Genomic DNA, 21,840 nt, shown 5'->3' on the forward strand with positions numbered 1-21,840 from the left:
TTACCAAATGTGTACATAGTATGGGTCGAAGAAACGAGTTTGCTAACAATGTTTCACAAAATAAACGTATTTCAACTATTTCACAGAGTTGTTGATGATATTAATGTCAGAGGATGTGCAGAGACTTTGAATGGAGACGTAATGCCCACTTGATGTCTTTGGACATAATATATTTGCATACAAGACCATACGACCTACAATATAAAGTAATACATAGTATGGTTCTTGAGTTACCAAATGAGTACATAGTATGGATCGAAGAAACGTGTTTGCTAACAATGTTTCTCAGAATAAACATATTTCAAATATTTCACAAAGTTGTTAATGATATTAATATCTACGGATGTACAGAGACTTTGAATGGAGACGTAGTGTCCACTTGATGTCTTTGGAATAAGACGTTGCCGAAAACTCTCATAAAACTTGCAGTTGTATATAACATGAGCCTCATCTTCAACAGCTTTACAATGCTTACGTCCGCTTTCCCCATAAGCAACAGCATTAGGAGATCTGTAACCAATTTGTAACACGAATTTGCAAAACTTCCGATGGATAATTTCAATATTCTCTCTTTTTTGAAAACCCCAGACCTCTGCGCCATATGTAATAATTAGAACAATCTTCTTAAAAAAAATATAGAAAGCATCACAAAAACACATATTATACCGCCTTATCAATGATTTAACAGGCCAAAGTGCTTTACTAGCTTGTTCAGAGAGTTTTTTACATTTTTTAGTCCAAATAAGTTTAGGCGTTACCATAAGACCAAGATACTTATAGACATTCACAGTTTCCATTGGAGTACCATTATACAGCCATTTTTCATGCTTTGATAGAGGGCCACCCATCTTAAAACAATAATTTTACTTTTATCAATGTTAATATCCATACCCCAGTTGTAAGAATACATATGTAAAGCATCAAGACGACGTTGAAGTTTAACTACAGAGACAGCAACCAAAATCAGATCATCTAGAAACTATATAACAACAATGCAATAATGTTTAACATTTTTTTCGGATATTAATATACTGTCCTGAAATGTATTGTCTAGTGACAGTTTGAGTTCATTAATGAACAAAGAAAACAGCACAGGGCTGAGGACACAACCTTGACGAACCCCACAGGAGCTATCTAAATATTCAGTTAATTTGCTACCAAAATCATAAGATACAGTGGCTTTAACATTTCTGTACATATTTTGTATCAAAGTAAAACAATTACCATGGATTCCGTTTTGTAAAAGAACATATAATAATTTGTGTCTGTTTACCATATCAAAGGCCTTACAAAAATCTATGAAAGCAACATATAGTTTAACTCCTTTACGAGTAATATATTCCTGAACAATAGCCTGAAGAATAAAGATACTGTCAACAGTCGAGTGGTCCTTTTTAAAGCCTCCTTGGTATTCACCAACCAGTTCACAGAACTCTGTACAATACTCCAGTCTTTTATTCAAAGCTGTAGAAATAATTTTGCTTATCACATTTAATAAGGAAATTCCTCTAAACTGATTCGGATTACACTTGCTGCCTTATTTATGTAGTGGCATAATAATACCAGTAGACCAAGATGTAGGGTAGGATCCAGTGTGTAATATCTTATTAAAGAGTATAACTAAATATGGCACAAGGACACCTTCAGGAGTCTGCTGGGATACCATCATCACTCGGGGAGAGCTTTGAAAATCTAGGCCTTGACTACTGCAGTGAAGCCGTAGAAACTGTTGATTGCTGCGCAAAATTACATTTTCGTGCAAATTAAATGACTTGTTATTGCTTTGACTATAGTGTGTTTCGTCTTCTAGACATGTATGCTATAATGTATGTTTTTTAAACATAAATATGTATGGTTATACAATGAACTCCTATTGTTTGTTTTTTGTCTGCTGTCACAATCAGGGGCGGTGGGGTAGTCTAGTGGATAAAGCGTTCGCTCGTCACGACGGAGATCCTGGTTCGATTCCCCACATGGGTACAATGTGTGAAGCCCATTTTTGGTGTCCCCCGTCATGATATTGCTGGAATATTGCTAAAAGTGGCGTAAAACAAAACACACTCACTCACCACAATCAGGGGTGGTCGGACTACCAAGTGGTTAAAGCGTTCGCGCGCCACGCCCAAGACCAGTTCAGTGTCCCACCTGGGTACAAAAAGTGAATCCCACTGCGCAGTGGGATGCTGGACTATTGGTAAGGGACCGTTCATAATTTATGGCTTGGGGTTGGGGGGTGTTTGGCGGTAATATGTTTACGTTATACAAGTATGTTTAAAATTATGCTTAGAAATTATGGGAAGGGAAGGGGGTTATTGATTTTGTACATGACATGCAAGGGGGGTCACATTTTAGGTACATAAAAATTGGGGGTGGGGGTGGGGATATTCACATTGTACATGCTTCTCCATAAAAATCATCACCACCACCCCTAGCCATAAATTATGAACAGTCTCTAAAAGCTACGTATATGTATTTAGAAACGTCATACAAGTGCATTAGGACTTGACGTTTTGAACAAGGATATGGTAGAGAAGAAATAACACGTTCCAAGTATGACACAGACTGTTTAGATGGATCTCTTAAATGTTACAAATGAAAGTTCCGCATTAAGGTTACGGTGACCTGTGTATCACTCCGCACAAGAGACGTATAACGTCATTTATCCAGCCTCATGTAAGAATGTCGAGTTTTGATTGGTTCACGTGACTCTGATAAAATACCATGTACACCCGCCACGATCCGCGAGCAGGGAGTACAAAAGTCGTATTATCCCGCCACGCCTCGGTGACCACGTGAAGTGAGAAAAGCGTGCATCGCCAAGCCTTTAGTAACGTGCGCTGCATTGAGGTCAGTCGATCAGCTGTTTTCTCACATAAATAAAAACAAGTCGATTCGATGCGTATTGTTTTCTTTTGATTTAGTAAAAACATTTGGCTAGATTAATGCGTTATCCACATCGTGTCGAGGGAAATACGGGGTTGTATCAGACCCGAGAAAGGCTGTATTCCTCGTAAGGTTGTATTCCCCTCGCCTCCGGCTCGGGGAATACAGCCTTACTCGGGTCTGATAAAACCCCGTATTTCCCTCGACACGATTTGATAACTTATACAATCATGTGCCAGGTCCTGATCAAGAAATAAAACAGAATAATATTTCACCTATTTGTCTAAAACCTTTGTCACAATCTACCGCGTTGGCACGGCGTAGTGAAATGTTCCAGAGCGCCGTGGGATCGGAGGAAAATTCTGAGAAACGTTGCACTTCTATTTAAAATTTTCACACCATGGAGATGTCGCGGTGTCCTTACGAGGCGTCTCTACGAAGCGCCCGTGGTGTGCTACCAAGTTCCAAAGGATTTCCAGGTAGTGATTGACTGCGCTCTTAATCTCATAGAGTGCTCCAACGTGCTAGGAGTTGTCACTGTGCGTCCACGGTGCGTACACTACGCTCACAGCGTTCCCAAAACATTCCTGTTGTGCGCGCGAAGTGTATATAGCCACTGCCGTGCCCACAACCTCCTACGCCTTGAACCGCCTCCGTGGTGTAGTGGTTAGAGCGTCCGCCTGGAGAGCGGAAGGTCGCGGGTTCAATCCTTGACCGCGTCATACCAAAAGACGTTCAAATATGGTACTTGTTGGTCCCTGCCTTGCGCTCGGGTACAACAAGGACTGGTCGGCTCGGAGTCAGTATAATGTGTCTGAGTAGGGTATTCATGCTTCACTGCGGCATGGTATCTCAGTGGGCTAGCACTATAAAACCAGCTTAAGTCTGGGCTAGTACAAGCAGCCGCACATACACACACACACGCATGCACGTCGTCATATGAGCGAAATATTCTCAAGCACGACGTTAAACCCAATTTCACCTCACCTCACCTCACCTCCTACGCCTTGGGTACCTCCTCCGTCTCCGTCCCTGAACGAGGTGCACAATGTTGCATCATCCTGGACACGCATATGTCAATCTGTCAAACCAGTCATTTGGTCAAATGACTAAAACGGTCAGTCATTTGGTCACCAGACTAACATTTTCGACCAGTCATTTGACCAAGTGACTAAATCATCTAAGTTCCAAAAAGAAAGTGAACACTTTATTTATCCATTTTCAACATAGAGTTTTGCATTACTTGTTTTGACAGGTGAGACTTGAATGACACCGGCTGTTGCACAGAAGATTGTTCTTAAAGCATTTGCATTTCTTGGTTCCACATCTCTTGCTACCAGCACACTTACACTTTACGAAAACCTGGCCTGCTGATAAAGACTCGGATCCAACAGCAGTATGAAGGGATACTGAAGTTTCAGTGTTGACTTCTGATAAAGTTAAGAGTTTCTCTGGGCACAAATCAAACCATCCTCGATAATCTCCAGGGTATACGACAGACAGACAGACAAAATAGTTTATTTATGTGTCACGTGAATGTGCATGTCAAAAATGGCAGTGGTAAACGAACATAGAAAAATATAAACACCAGGCCAGATTGCCAATTAGACACACTAGACAATATGGGCATAAAATGTATAAAATATAACATTAAAACATTAAGGAGTATCACACATATGAAAGAACTAGGGAGAGAGAGAAAAAAAAAGAAAAAAAACCTTCCCAGCGTAGACACCTGATTGGATAAAAAGAAAGCCAAGGGAGGTAATAAAATCATATCGGGCCAAGCCGTGGATGCATCCAGGGTATAGTGGAGAGTGATCGTAACGTATACCCTGGAACTGGTTCCTTGACTTGGAGGACACCAACAGGGCAGGCGATTGTATACTGTCCGTTGTCACTCACATTGGTGATCACATGCAGAACGTTCCTTGCATCACCACGACCACGGTCCACTGCTGGAATGGGAACGGCAACGTTGTCTTCCGCACACCCTTCTTGCATGACAACTTTACTGCGCTTCACCATCCTAGGCAACGAGTAGTCCGGCTTGCTGGTGTATAACGGTCATGAGGGTGACAAGCATGAGGATGTATTTATCCATTTTTAGGGGGTTGGCTCACAACGCACTGGTCACGACCTGCAAACGCCATGCCATCGCGAATAAGCGCCGTGGGAGTGCCGTGATCGCCGTGGCAGCTCCGCGAAGTCGCTGTGAGAGCGCAGTAAAATAAATAACGCTCCTTGTAAGCGCCGTAGACGCGTTAGAGACGACTGACTGACTGACTGAGTTTGGTTTTACGCCGCTTTTAGCAATATTCCAGCAATATCACGGCGGGGGACACCAGAAATGGGCTTCACACATTGTACCCATTTGGGGATTCGAACCCGGGTCTTCGGCGTGACGAGCCAACGCTTTAACCACTAGGCTACCCCACCGCCCCCGTTAGAGACGAAGTAACATCACCAAGGACTCCGTGAGGTCTCAACACAAGCGCCGCCGACTACCACTGCGTACGTACTGCGATCATGTGCATCCTTGGTGGGCGCCCACAGAATTCGCTCCCTTTTTGGATCCTGGAGGAAACGTTTATACTGGAACTAAAGCTTCTCCAGCGGTATGACGGCACAGAAAATGATCAAGTCTGGACGGACACTCGATCAAGTGGTTGACATCATCGATCTTCACAGTTGGGATAAGATAATATGCAGCCTGACTTCCCGATACTATCAGTTGACTCTTACAACAAACATAGGTTGCTAAAGACCAATTAATATTCTTTATCATTAACCACACAGTACATTTTCAAGAATACCAGCATATGAAAATGTTGATCCGCCTAATCACGGTCCTAGTAGAGAGAACCGCCAATTGTCTTTTTCTCGTTAGCGAGAACTGTTCCTATCGAAATGTAAATAATTTCCGAAAAGTAACGACATACATTTGTGTACAATGCGTTTGCATTTATCAGTGAGTGAGTGAATGAACACTGAATAGTGAGTTAGTATTGCTTTACGCCGCTTTTAGCAATATTCCAGCAATATCACGGCGGGGGACACTAGACAAGGGCTTCACACATTGTACCCATGTGGGGAATCGAACCAGGATCTTCGGCGTGACGAGTGAACGCTTTAACCACTGGGTTACCTCCCTTCCCCTATTTATCAGTGTGCAAATTCATGTTGACCAAACTGGTTGGATTCAACCTTGTGTCGATTACCTCCCTTAGACCATTAGCTGATTTGAAAGGCTTTCCTTCGCACAACTAAAAGTACAAGTTTTCATTAAATACCTTTGTTGCAAGCATAGTTTTACCTTATGTTTTTCATGAGGCTTGGAACGTCAACCTAGCTTCTCATCCAAATCTATGTATAATGTTCTTTCAGGTCATCTACTCTTTGGCCAGTTGGGGGCGGTAGGGTAGCACACTGGTTAAAGCGTTCGATCGTCACGCCGAAGACCCGGGTTGGATTCCCCAAATGGGTACAATGTGTGAAGCCTATTTCTGGTGTCCCCCGCCGTGATAGGGCTGGAATATTGCTAAAAGCGGCGTAAAACTAAAACTCACTCAGTCACTTTGGCCAGTTGAAAAGTCAAATGATGTTCGAGTCCAGGATTAGTATTTGTTATTTTAAAGTATCCTCACACTTTAAATTTCATTGAAGACAGTCATCAGAGCAAGTAAATGGTTGGAGCATCAATCTTGACACGTGACCCGTCACGAATACCTCCATTATGAATGTTCCTTCTTCACACGTGGGAGGGATACAATCGGGATTTAACAATAGGGATGTTTGCTTGTATATGACATGTTGGCCCAGTTGTAACACAATACAAACACTCAGGCCGTTTGTGGAAAGGAATATTTATATTTCCCAACTTGTCACATCTTTAAGATAAGACTATGATTTATTTACAGCCCTGTAACCTGCTTGATACCAGCAATATGTACATGGTCCGTAGACATGTATTACGTAGATCGATGCTTCTGATATCAGCCAGTGGGTTGTGTGGCCGCGTACATTATTTCACCTGAATCATGGGTTGTATCGGTTATTTACAGAACTACATCATATGGCTGGAATAGTTAAACTAACTAACTACCTAAATCGGTCGGCAGTACATATATATGATTGATTGATGTTTAACGCCACCCTCAACGATATTCCAGCTATGTAGGGGCAGTGGGGTAGCCTAATGGTTAAAGCGTTGGCTCATCACGCCGAAGACCCGGGTTCGAATCCCCAAATGGGTACAATGTGTGAAGCCCATTTCTGGTGTCCCCCGCCGTGATGTTGCTGGAATATTGCTAAAAGCGGCGTAAAACCAAACTCACTCAGTCAGTCAGTCCAGCTATGTAGCGGCGGTCTGTAAGAATCGAGTCTGGACCAGACAATCCAATGATCAACAGGATGAGCATCGATCCAAGCACTTGGGATACGATGATAAGTTTACCAGATCCCGTTAATCGCCTCTTACGACAAGAATGAGTTGGCTAAGACCAATTCAAACCCAGATCTTCACGGGCCAGTACATATATGAGCATACACACAGGGTAATTGTCATTGTTATTTTGAAGATGGGGAGCTCGAGATGGTTAATCAGCTGTATAATTCTTCAAAATATCACATGCTCCACGTTGGTATCATTGTTTCCTACCTTATAGCTGCAGCCATGATGTCAGCAGGTGTATCAGTGCCACCTTTATAGCTGCAGCCATGATGTCAGCAGGTGTATCAGTGCCACCTTTATAGCTGCAGCCATGATGTCAGCAGGTGTATCAGTGCCACCTTTATAGCTGCAGCCATGATGTCAGCAGGTGTATCAGTGCCACCTTTATAGCTGCAGCCATGATGTCAGCAGGTGTATCAGTGCCACCTTTATAGCTGCAGCCATGATGTCAGCAGGTGTATCAGTGCCACCTTTATAGCTGCAGCCATGATGTCAGCAGGTGTATCAGTGCCACCTTTATAGCTGCAGCCATGATGTCAGCAGGTGTATCAATGCCACCTTTATAGCTGCAGCCATGATGTCAGCAGGTGTATCAGTGCCACCTTTATAGCTGCAGCCATGATGTCAGCAGGTGTATCAGTGCCACCTTTATAGCTGCAGCCATGATGTCAGCAGGTGTATCAGTGCCACCTTTATAGCTGCAGCCATGATGTCAAGCAAGTGTATCAGTGCCACCTTCATAGCTACAGCCATGATGTCAGCAGGTGTATCAGTGCCACCTTCATAGCTACAGCCATGATGTCAGCAGGTGTATCAGTGCCACCTTCATAGCTACAGCCATGATGTCAAGCAAGTGTATCAGTGCCACCTTCATAGCTACAGCCATGATGTCAAGCAAGTGTATCAGTGCCGCCTTCATAGCTACAGTCATGATGTCAGCAAGTGTATCAGTGCCACCTTCATAGCTACAGCCATGATGTCCAAGTGTATCAGTGCCACCTTCATAGCTACAGCCATGATGTCAGCAGGTGTATCAGTGCCACCTTCATAGCTACAGCCATGATGTCAGCAGGTGTATCAGTGCCACCTTCATAGCTGCAGCCATGATGTCAAGCAGGTGTATCAGTGCCGCCTTTATAGCTGCAGCCATGATGTCAAGCAGGTGTATCAGTGCCACCTTTATAGCTGCAGCCATGATGTCAGCAGGTGTATCAGTGCCACCTTCATAGCTGCAGCCATGATGTCAAGCAAGTGTATCAGTGCCACCTTCATAGCTACAGCCATGATGTCAGCAGGTGTATCAGTGCCACCTTCATAGCTACAGCCATGATGTCAGCAGGTGTATCAGTGCCACCTTCATAGCTACAGCCATGATGTCAAGCAGGTGTATCAGTGCCACCTTCATAGCTACAGCCATGATGTCAAGCAAGTGTATCAGTGCCACCTTCATAGCTACAGCCATGATGTCAGCAGGTGTATCAGTGCCACCTTTATAGCTACAGCCATGATGTCAGCAAGTGTATCAGTGCCACCTTCATAGCTACAGCCATGATGTCAGCAGGTGTATCAGTACCACCTTCATAGCTACAGCCATGATGTCAGCAGGTGTATCAGTGCCACCTTCATAGCTACAGCCATGATGTCAGCAGGTGTATCAGTGCCACCTTCATAGCTACAGCCATGATGTCAGCAGGTGTATCAGTGCCACCTTCATAGCTACAGTCATGATGTCAGCAAGTGTATCAGTGCCACCTTCATAGCTACAGCCATGATGTCAGCAGGTGTATCAGTGCCACCTTCATAGCTACAGCCATGATGTCAGCCATGATGTCAGCAGGTGTATCAGTGCCACCTTCATAGCTACAGCCATGATGTCAGCAGGTGTATCAGTGCCACCTTCATAGCTACAGCCATGATGTCAGCAGGTGTATCAGTGCCACCTTTATAGCTACAGCCATGATGTCAGCAGGTGTATCAGTGCCACCTTCATAGCTACAGCCGTGATGTCAGCAGGTGTATCAGTGCCACCTTCATAGCTACAGCCATGATGTCAGCAGGTGTATCAGTGCCACCTTCATAGCTACAGCCATGATGTCAGCAGGTGTATCAGTGCCACCTTCATAGCTACAGCCATGATGTCAGCAGGTGTATCAGTGCCACCTTCATAGCTACAGCCATGATGTCAGCAGGTGTATCAGTGCCACCTTCATAGCTACAGCCATGATGTCAGCAGGTGTATCAGTGCCACCTTCATAGCTACAGCCATGATGTCAGCAGGTGTATCAGTGCCACCTTCATAGCTACAGCCATGATGTCAGCAGGTGTATCAGTGCCACCTTCATAGCTACAGCCATGATGTCAGCAAGTGTATCAGTGCCACCTTCATAGCTACAGCCATGATGTCAGCAGGTGTATCAGTGCCACCTTCATAGCTACAGCCATGATGTCAGCAGGTGTATCAGTGCCACCTTCATAGCTACAGCCATGATGTCAGCAGGTGTATCAGTGCCACCTGCATAGCTACAGCCATGATGTCAGCAAGTGTATCAGTGCCACCTTCATAGCTACAGCCATGATGTCAGCAGGTGTATCAGTGCCACCTTCATAGCTACAGCCATGATGTCAGCAGGTGTATCAGTGCCACCTTCATAGCTACAGCCATGATGTCAGCAGGTGTATCAGTGCCACCTTCATAGCTACAGCCATGATGTCAGCAGGTGTATCAGTGCCACCTTCATAGCTACAGCCATGATGTCAGCAGGTGTATCAGTGCCACCTTCATAGCTACAGCCATGATGTCAGCAGGTGTATCAGTGCCACCTTCATAGCTACAGCCATGACTTCAGCAGGTGTATCAGTGCCACCTTCATAGCTACAGCCATGATGTCAGCAAGTGTATCAGTGCAATGTTTCATACCAGTAAACATGCCATCAATGTTTAAAAATGAGTCAGTAGATCAGCTCTGAAAAAGCAAAATGTTTACTGGGCATTTCCACATACTGTATCACTCACGGGGTGAGGTGAGGTGAAAATGGGTTTAACGTCGTGCTTGAGAATATTTCGCTGATATGACGACGTGCATGCATGTGTATATGTGTATGTGCGGCTGCTTGTACTAGCCCAGACTTAAGCTGGTTTTATAGTGCTAGCCCACTGAGATACCAAGCGGCAGTGAAGCATGAATACCCCACTCAGACACATTATACTGACTCCGAGCCGACCAGTCCTTGTTGTACCCATTAATGCCAAGCGCCAGGCAGGGACTAACAAGTACCATATTTTAACGTCATATGGTATGACGCGGCCGGGGATCGAACCCGCGATCAATACTATGTTTCCGGACTAATGTACTGAGGATACCCTCCCCATTTGTGTCGTTTGTAAGGAAAAAGTACTCAATACAAATGTCCTCAGTGAAAAAGACCTTTTGTAGTAAAAACTGATTTAGTTATATTTATTTGACAAGATTGATTAAAAAAACCACGAAGAATATAATGACAGATTATTTTTTTTAAATTGTTTGATCTTTTAAACGATATCTAAATAAACATGATGTGCTCACGGAGTAAATATCTAAACTGACCTTTGACCTGTAGTAAAACACTTGTAAGTGTCTCAGTGTGTAAGCATCTCGCCGAACACTCCTGTGTCTACATGCATTTGTATTTACGACCCTACGGGGGCGCATTCTCTCTCCCCGTGGGTGTGTATAAGGCGAGCCGTTTTCACATTTAAATTTCACATTTCACAAGAAATACTTATATTGTATTAAAGATATCCTGAATGTAAATATATATAGATACCTTGAATTGAATTGAAGATATTTCGAATAGATATAATTATAGATATCTACAACAAAAATTATGATATCGCGAAGCGAATTAAGGATATGATGAAACCTTAACGATATCTCGAAAAGAATTGCTGATATCTTGAATTGAGTTAGAGATATATTGAAATGAATTAAAGATTTATCAAATAGATATAATATACTGAGAAATTACTGATATCTTAAGTTGTTTTAAAGATATCTTGAATTGAATTGGAGACATCTTGAAATGAATTAAATATATCTTGAATAGAGATATTTTTTGCCGTTATTTCCTGTTATTTGTATTATAGATATTAATAATTGATTAAAAGATATCTTCAAAATTATTACTGATAACGTTAACTTGATAGTAGATATCAGTAACGGCCAGAATTGAAGACATCTCTAATTTAATTAACGATATCTCAAAGTCATGTCTGGAATGCGTTTGTGGATAACCATGTATACATTATTTCAAGATATCTTGAATCTAACTGAAAATATCCTGAAATAATTTCTTGTACGCTAATGTACCCTATGATTGTAATTGTTGTTTTTTTATATCTGAAACATATTAAGAGATATTACGAATATCATATATCTCAATAAGATTGAAGATATCATTAATTCTAAGTTGGATATCATAAATTCATTAAAGATAGTCTCCAATAATGTACAGATATATTTAAACATTATTGCTATCTTTAAATAGACTATAGATATCTTTAGAACAATTGAAGATATCTTTAATTTCGCAATAAATGTGAAAACGGCTTGCTGTATGTGCGTGGATGTTGGTAAGTGGTTTGGTGGTTGTGTACGTGGTTAATGATCTTCCCCGTCATAAATTGTGGTCACCACGGCTTGATTCCCCCGTCACCCACCCATCACACAACAGATGACCTGTCCCCAAGCACAGGGGCGGGTCACGCTTAGAAACAGCGTTAGAAAGACATATAGGTATATAGACCCTACCCTAGTGCTTACAAGTACTAGGGTAGGGTCTATATACAATGTACCTATATAGGCGGTAGGGTAGCCTAGTGGTTAAAGCGTTGGCTCGTCACGCCGAAGACCCGGGTTCGAATCCCCACATGGGTACAATGAGTGAAGCCCATTTCTGGTGTCCCCCGCCGTGATGTTGCTGGAATATTGCTAAAAGCGGCGTAAAACCAAACTCAGTCAGTCAGTCTATATACCTATATGTCTTTCTAACGCTGTTTCTAAGCGTGACACGCTCCTGTGTCCCCAAGTAACTGTAGCTTAGAGCTCACAACAGGGAACGGTTCTTTTACACTTGTGGGGAATTTAGACAGGATTCTGTGACATTTACATTATAATGAACAAAGCTGTCATTGCCTTCAGTCCAAACGGACTTTGTGACCCACACAATGCGTCTGACACTACAACACTGGACCCTGCAATCGATGCTGACACACTTAGCCGATTGTTGAACGTATTTCCACAATTGATTGCCGATCGACGTCCTAGATCCAGAACACCAGGGATAAGGACAAGGGTTCCACTGTATCGACACTTAGATAATCAAATCGCCAGTCACCTACACTGAGGACTCGTGACGATCCGGGTTAGAATTGATCTTCAGCAACCCATGCTTGTCGTAAGAGGCGACTGACGGGATCGGGTGGTCAGGCTCGCTGACTTGACTGACACATGACATCGCATCTCAATTGCGTAGATCGATGCTCATGCTGTTGATCACTGGATTGTCTGGTCCAGACTCGATTACTAACAGACCGCCGCCATATATCTGGAATATTTTTGAGTGCGGAGTTGAACAATAAACAAACAGATAAAAATCGATACAACCTTTTCCATAACCCGGCTACACACAGACTTCATTGTACTATTCAAACTTAAGTGAAATACGCTTATAACGAACATGTATCTTAAGACCTGACGGATATAAGGAACTATGATTTGGTCCCGGCGACTTGCTGAATGCTTTAGTCGAATGCGTGTAACACAATACGGCTATAACGAACTAAACTAGTGGTCGCTTCGAGTTCGTCACAACCGTAGTTTAATGTCTACCATAAGCATAAACTATGATAAAAGGTGTTCGCCCTTCCATTCCACGCAGCTAATCAAAAGGTTCCTGTTTCCTGGTCTTCCTATGCCTTTGCTTTGTAGTTTTGTAGTTTTGCAAAATACTGACACCATTTTTACTCCTAAATTGATTATTATCATTATTGTTATATATTGTAGGATATTATTTAGCTGTATTGATGATGAAATATAGTGGAAAATGGTATACTATTTACAGCTCTTACCGTCAGCTATGGAAACGTTTCAAAAACCATTAAATGCTATTTACGCTTCACAAAATTATATGAATGTGAGTGGATATTATTATTAGAAATTAGCTGTGCAAAACACCAATGCATATTATATACACACACTTGACACATAGTATAAGAGTAAGTGAATAACAATCGTGTCTACTTCCACAACACCGATCAAACTATGAATGGTAGAATAAATTTCGAAACGAACAATACTGCATTAGCAATTTTAATATGACTGAGTGCCATTTTATATATTCCAATGAAAAATTCCGCTTGGCACAAACTTGAGTTGATTATTATACTGTCATGTTTCAGAACATGGTCACATTCCGTATTGCATTCCAAGTTTTGTATATCGAGGGGAGATAACTCTAGACGAACGATGTGTGTGTGGAGAGCAAATGGTCAGTGAAAACCGAATGGTTGTTCGAAGGTTAGATTCAAGTGAGTGACCGACTGACCGACTGAGTTTGGTTTTACGCCGCTTTTAGCAATATTCCAGCAATATCACGGCGGGGGACACCAGGAATGGGCTTCACTCATTGTACCCATGTGGGGGATTCGAACCCGGGTCTTCGGCATGACGAGCCAACGCTTTAACCACTAGACTACCCCACCGCCCCAGTGAGTGAAAAAAGAATCCAGAGGTGATCACATGTTTTAGGTTCCATGTCCAGTTTCGAAATGAATCATAATGACCTGTACTTCTAAGCCTGCATTGTTTCATTTCTCGGCAAGACGATTCTCCACAATAACTGGTATATACAGTTGACGAAAAACAGCGCGAGTGAGTGAGTTTTGTCTTCGCCGCTTTTAGCAATATTCCAGCAACATCACGGCGGGGGACACCAGAAATGGGCTTAACACATTGTACCAATGTGGGGAATCGAACCCGGGTCTTCGACGTGGCGAGCGAACGCTTTAACCACTTGGCTACCCCACCGCCCCATATCAGCCGGAAACCGATCAGATATATATTTGATATATAATTATGAAAATGTGACAACATATTTTACTTTCCTAATCTAGATCTTGTTATATTGCTAGGGTGTTGTCATTGCTTTTGTTGCGCCTATGATGTCGCCAGTGGTGGCTCATACAATCAAGACCGCCTCCGTGGTGTAGTGGTTAGAGCGTCCGCACGGTGAGCGGAAGGTCGCGGGTTCGATACCCGGTTGCGTCATACCAAAAGACGTTAAAATATGGTACTTGTTGGTCTCTGTCTGGCGCTCGGCATTAATGGGTACAACAAGGACTGGTCGGCTCGGAGTCAGTATAATGTGTCTGAGTGGGGTATTCATGCTTCACTGCGGCATGGTATCTCAGTGAGCTAGCACTATAAAACCAGCTTAAGTCTGGGCTAGTACAAGCAGCCGCACATACACATACACATGCATGCACGTCGTCATATGAGCGAAATATTCTTAAGTACGACGTAAAACCCCAATTTCACCTCACCTCACATCATACAATCACGGTGCGGTGGGGTAGCTATAGCTAGTGGTTAAAGCGTTCGCTTGTCATGCCGATGACCCGGGTTCGATTTCCCACATGGGCACAATGTGTGAAGCCCATTTCTGGTGTCCCCCCACCATAATATTGCTGGAATATTGATAAAAGTGGCGTAAAACTATACTCACTCACTCACTCACTCATACAATCACAACAATCATTGTTTGAGAACTTTGTGACAATCAGACTGGTGCCATAGTCATGGTGGCCATACTTTCCGGCATTGTCGAATTTCATGTTTTTTGTGTATTCCTCTCAGACTGCAAATGAATTGTTACCAAATTTCAATTTCTGTTTTGTTTCATAGTAAATCATAGTAAAATATAGACTATTTGTTACAGATACTATTTCAAAACGCGGAACCTGTATTGGAATCAGTAATTTTGCTGCTCACAGTAATTTTGGTATCATGGGGGATAAGGGAAGTTTACGGTAAAGAAAGCCACGCGGTGTGCGTCATGAAGTGATAATTGTAAAGGTTTGTTTTGCAGAAAAATGCAGGTTAAAGTCTGTATTCGCCAGGAAAGTTTCACCTAACGTTTCAAATCACTTTAATCTAGGACTCGCGAATGTTATGCTTGAGTTTCAACACAGTTACAGCTATTTCTCATGAATGTTTCATCAAGTCGCAAGTGACTTTCATCTTTGTGTTGGAACCGTGTCGTAATGTTCAGTGGAGTCCTCGGCCCCGTTCCTCAAAGCGATCGTAGCGCTACGACAGTCGTAAGTCTATGTTTAGAGTATGGGAGTTACGACTGTCGTAGCGCTACGATCGCTTTGAGGAACGGGGCCCTGGATTAAACAATTGAGACTTTGAGTTGATGTTCCATGAATACAAAGAGGCTTAGCCATACACCCACATCGCAAAACAAAACAAACGCCATATAGTGTTTTCGTACTGTTCAAAATACTTTTGTATGATTGTATATAGAGTTAGGAAATCTTTATTCCATTCACAACGTGTTATTAATTTCGCCTAAATTAAAACGTCAATTTCGTGCAAGCATATTTTCATGTTGTACATGTGAACATAGTCGCTGTACAATTCGATATCTACAGTGGTTGGTTGGTTGGTTGGTTGGTTGGTTGGTTGTTCAATGCCGCACTATTTCACCTATATGGCGGCGGTCTGTAAATAATCGAGTCTGGACCAGACAATCCAGTGATCAACAGCATGATCATCGATCTGCGCAATTGGGAACCGACATGTGTCAACCAAGTCAGCGAGGGACCGCGTCCGTGGTGTAGTGGTTAGAGGGTCCGCCCGGAGAGCGGAAGGTCACGGGTTCGATCCCAGGCCGCGTCATACCAAAAGACGTTAAAATATGGTACTTGTTGGTCCCTGCCTGGCGCTCGGCATTAATGGGTACAACAAGGACTGGTCGGCTCGGAGTCTGTGTCTGAATGGGGTAAAATGAAACTATTGATGCTTCACTGCGGCATGGCATCTCAGTGAGCTAGCACTATAAAACCAGCTTTTATTTAAATAAAATCTGGGATAGTACAAGCAGTCACACATGTACACACGCATGGACGTCGTGATATGAGCGAAATATTCACAAGAACAACGTTAAACCCAATATTTCACCTCACCTCGCCTCACCTCACCTCACCTCACCTCGTCCATCCGGGATTCGAACCCACACCGTCATACTGAGTGCCTCAAACAGAACATTAGCATGTTACCTTGGCCAGCACACAGTCCAGACTTGGCGATTCCTCTCTTTGCACCCCTCCCTCATAACAAATAGTGAACTGTTTCAAAATTTTCATGATAGTTTGTTAAACAACTTTTTTTATTTTTAGGACATATATTCTACAAAAAATTCACAGAGTTGGTCCGATGTTTTGAAAATGATCAGTGTTTCACTGAGTATTATATGTTTAGTAGTTTTCGAGTTAGATTGCAATTCATCGGTCCGATTTTGAGCCAAACGGACTATACCCATGTTTGTCGTAAGTGGCGACTATTCTTGAAAGTGGCAACTATTCTTGTTGTAAGTGGCAACTATTCTTGTCGTAAGTGGCGACTATTCTTGTCGTAAGTGGCGACTATTCTTTTCTTAAGTGGCGACTATTTTTGTCGTAAGTGGCAAGTATTCTTGTGGTAGGTGGCGACTATTCTTGTGGTAAGTGGCGACTATTTTTGTGTTAAGTGGCGACTATTCTTGTGGTAAGTGGCGACTATTCTTGTCTTAAGTGGCGATTATTCTTGTGGTAAGTGACGACTATTTTTGTCTTAAGTGGCAACTATTCTTGTAAGTGGCAACTATTCTTGCCGTAAGTGGCGATTATTCTTGTGGTAAGTGGCGACTAATTTTGTGGTAAGTGGCGACTATTCTTGTAAGTGGCGACTATTCTTGTGGTAAGTGGCGACTATTCTTGTCTTAAGTGGCGACTATTCTTGTGGTAAGTGGCGACTATTCTTGTACTAAGTGGCGACTATTCTTGTGGTAAGTGGCGACTATTCTTGTACTAAGTGGCGACTATTCTTGTGGTAAGTGGCGACTATTCTTGTACTAAGTGGCGGTTTGCCTGATCGTATGGTCGCAGACTTTGTTAGTGTATCTCAACTGCGCAGATCGATGCTCATGATGTCAATCACTGAACTTGCTTGTCCAAACAGTAGCTATTTACAGACCGCCGTAATATATACACATGTATATCAAGCATCACCCACGTTTGTACACGAACACACAACATGTAGTTTATGTTTTGATTAAAATGGTGACTGTAACACATTTTACTCTGATTAAAACAAAACAAAATTGAGATTGAAATTTGGTAACAAGTTACTTGCAATCATGATGACTCAGCTACCAATCTTATGATCTCACGTTTCTCAAATATTGATTGTTGGGATCACCACTGGCGACCACTTCAGTACCCGGTGTAGCCACCTTTCGTACGAATAACATCTGCTCTTTTCCGCACTCAAGCGTCCGCATGAGCATTAGAATCCTCTGCCATTCATCATGGAGTGTCTGCGTTAATTAAAGCAGACTTTAAACAGGAGGAAATTAAGCTTGAACATGGCGCCCAAGATGGTCTCTAAGATGTTCGATGGGATGTGTATTGAGGATCCTTGTGGGCCATGGTAATGTTTCGATGGCGTTGCTACGCAAATAGTGGGTGAGTGAGTGAGTTTAGTTTTACGCCGCACTCAGCAAAATTCCAGCTATATGGCGGTGGTCTGTAAATAATCGAGTCTGGACCAGGTAATCCAGTGATCAACGGCATGAGTATCGAATTGGGAACCGATGACATGTGTCAACCAAGTCAGCGATCCTGACCTGCGATTACCGTTAGTCGCCACTTACGACAAGAATGGGTTACTGAAGATCAATATTCGAACCCGGATCTTCACGGGTAGCTACGCAAATAGGCGATGGCGACTTGTCCGCGTTGTCATCCACTGATATCGACGATTGGCAAGGGGGTGGTTGTAAAGATGTGGCCAGGGTATCCAGTACTTCCTGTTGGTAACGCTGCCCCTGAGTGTCACAGGTACTGTAATGAGATCCAACTTGCCGTCACACGAAAACCAACCCCACACAATAGGGCTGCGCAATATAACCGGTTTAGGCATGAGAACGATACGTATTGCGATACGCTGATCGAAAACCGGTATTTTGACATGCATTCGGAAAACTTCAGGACACTCGGAAATCGTCGGATATTTTCGGGGTTTTTATTTGTTCCTTTCCTTGTTTCATTTGTTCCAAACATTATTTGCATATTTATTTTGTCATGATTTAAATTTGTATTCAAGCCTAATCAAGCATAGTGATTTTGTTGTTTTCGCTTTGTAAATCAAGCATTAACTCGATTATAAGTAGTTTTTTTAAAAAGAATTCTTGCAATATATTGCAATACATATCGCAATATATGCTTTCGCATCGCAATATATCGCAATATGAAAATTTTCGGCAATACCCACCCCTACCACACAATCACTACGTCACTGACAAACGCCCGTCAGTAACATGTAGAAGATAGCGAGTTTCATCAGATCAACGAACCCTACTCCATGTCCAAGAGTTTCTTGGCGATTGTCTCGGAGCCTGCACTACGCCACGCGTTCCTGTCTGTAGGCCTATCTATGAGGAAGGGACGTCTGACGTCCCACGTGCGTAGATCGATGCTCATTGTCGTTGTTCACTGGATTGTCTGGTCCAGACTCGATTATTTACAGACGCCGCCATACAGCTGGAATATTGCTGAGTGCGGCATAAAACTAGGCTCACTCACTCACTGATCGGACGTCTGGCCGGTCATCGCGGACATTGGTCTTTCTCGTTCTTCAAGGTCATGGACAATCGGGGCGCTGTGGCTGCCTAGTGGGTTAAAGCGTTCGCTCGTCACGCCGAAGACCCGGGTTCGATTCCCCATATGGGTACAGTGTGTGAAGCCCATTTCTGGTGTCCTCCGCCGTGATATTGCTGGAATATTGCTAAAAGCGGCATAAAAGCGAACTCACTCTGCAAACTGGAAAACTCACTCACTCACTCACCAATGAGACCAACAATTAAGCAGTTTCCTCGTCCCTAACATCATCAGCTACTGATGCAGGTACCCGGAGTCGGCTAACACAACTGTTGGTGCATAACATCAGTCGACTTCATAGGTGAAAGGTTACTGTGATATTATGCTTTAGAACGTTGTTTGAAATACTGCAACCAATAAAAGAAAATCATGTTCTGGTGTCCCCCGCGGTAATAGTGCTGGAATATTGCTAAAAGCGGCGTGAAACCTTACTCCCTCACTCACTTGTCATGTCAAGAAAGGCGATCACGTGCTTTACACTTACAGTGAAGTATGCAGGGGTATAATAGCATATTGTATTTTATACGTTGCCCTTGAACTCAGGTGGCGCTTACGTAATGCTCTTGGGTATAGCTGGATTACTGGTGAGCGCAGCGTTCAACAACAATTGATATTTCTTTAGTCTGTTAACAAGCAGTGATCTGATCTTAACATTTAACATCTGGTTGAAGGAGTCAATAGAATATTTCACAGCAGCAGCATGTGAACAGCTTGAGTCTTTACTTGTGGGTTATGAAAGTGTTTAAAACTCCCAAAATTCCAAGCCAGACAGCCGGACTGGTAACATAACAAATATACCAGTCCGGATACAAATTTGCCTGTCCGGTTTTCAACAATTAAAAACTGTGACTGCCATTTCCAACTCGGGCAAGCTCTATTCGCTGTTTGTAGGCATCGCAATGAACTACATAGCACTAACAGGCAATGCACCGAGTTTAGGTAAACTGAAAGTACATGATTGTGATTGGTTATCGTAACATGAACTGTCCAATCGTAAGTACTTTAACACAATTATCATAATACCTTAAACACCTCAAACTGACGACAAGAGAACCTGTCTGATATTATGAAAGATTTACTCTTAGGGGTAAAAATATCTACCAGATCACCGGACAGGCTACTTTCGAAATTTGACCGTCCGAGATGAAAATAGACCGTTCCGGGCGGTCGGGCTGGCGGGAATCTTAAACACTGGATTATGACACAATGACTGGTTGCACGCATTCATGGCCAAACAAATGCATGTACATCGATTCGTGAGAAATACAACCATACGCCCTGTTGGAATTCCCTAGTATGGTGATCTACCTTCAGTTGTTGGCGATCTATAGCCCAGTTTTACATTGCATTGTCCCAAAATAATTTCTACTTTTACAGATATATGCTGGCTAGTTTTAACTCAATCTGTGATAATCTAGTTGTTTCACAGTCCTTCGTTGACAGGGCTTTATATATTATATGTATGTATTATGAATTTAGAACTAGTTTTAGTCACGATATGGCTGAAATATTGCCGATGTGACTTTAAATCTTAACTCACTCACTCACTCACTCACTCTATGGGACCATCCATTTGATGTGTTTTGTGGGTGGATGTGTGTGTATGTTAAAGATATCTATTACATTCCATGCTATATCCAATGACGTTTGCGTATTTTCAATAAAACAAACTATGTACTCTTCACCTGAGGCCTATATTTGAGTCGAATGTTGTCATTTAAAAGATTTACACACCCTCCCTCTCTCCCTCTCTCTCCACCCCTCTCTCTCCCTCCCTCCCTCTCTCTCTCTCTCTCTCTCTCTCTCTCTCTCTCTCTCTCTCTCTCTCTCTCTCTCTCTCTCTCTCTCTCTCTCTCTCTCTCTCTCTCTCTCTCTCTCTCTCTCTCTCTCTCTCTCTCTCTCTCTCCTCGACCTCTCTCTCCTCTCTCTCTACCCCTCTCTCTCTCTCTCTCTCTCTCTCTCTCTCGACCTCTCTCCTCTCTCTCTGCCCCCCTCTCTCTCTCTCTCTCTCTCTCTCTCTCTCTCTCTCTCTCTCTCTCTCTCCCTCTCCTCTCTCCTCTCTCTCTACCCCCCTCTCTCTCTCTCTCTCTCTCTCTCCCTCGACCTCTCTCTCCCTCTCTCTCTACCCCCCTCTCTCTCTCTCTCTCTCTCTCTCGCCCTCTTTCTATTACTCTCTCAGCCATACATTCCTTCCCTTTTAGTGAAAGTAAGATTAGATTCTTGAATTTGTTTTCTCACATTCAGGTGAGCTACGGGCCCTTGTGAAGCAGTATTCTAACCAGAGTACCACTTTCACACTTCGCACACAACGGCCAGCTTTCTGCATATACGATGCCATTCTAACCCTTGTAACTTCCCTGTTTGACAAGAATTCTCTCGTAAATCGACACACTGGTTTAATGCCGTAATCGTTCTTTACGAGTCAGCTTGGTTGAAACCCTTTCAACCAATTATAAACCGTCAGCGAAACTAGCCTACTATCAGATCCGCCTCGTCCTTGTTCCATTAAAGCATGCTATTTAGCAGGACAATCCGTGTTGTCTAA

The 21,840-nt window shown here is 43.0% G+C and overlaps 1 long non-coding RNA gene across 1 annotated transcript; it reads right to left on the reverse strand.

Annotated features, from left to right (window-relative positions):
- Positions 1-387: 387 nt before the first annotated feature.
- LOC124253212 lies at positions 388-21,597 on the reverse strand. Its single transcript, XR_006892129.1, has 3 exons — positions 21,586-21,597; positions 16,779-16,785; positions 388-470 (listed from the first exon to the last, which is right to left on the reverse strand). It is a non-coding gene; the product is annotated as an uncharacterized LOC124253212 (long non-coding RNA).
- Between the last annotated feature and the right edge of the window lie 243 nt (positions 21,598-21,840).

Source organism: Haliotis rubra, unplaced genomic scaffold (genome assembly GCF_003918875.1).
Source record: "Haliotis rubra isolate DU_JTF1 unplaced genomic scaffold, ASM391887v1 Scf535, whole genome shotgun sequence".
Taxonomy (NCBI): Eukaryota; Metazoa; Mollusca; class Gastropoda; order Lepetellida; family Haliotidae; genus Haliotis; species Haliotis rubra.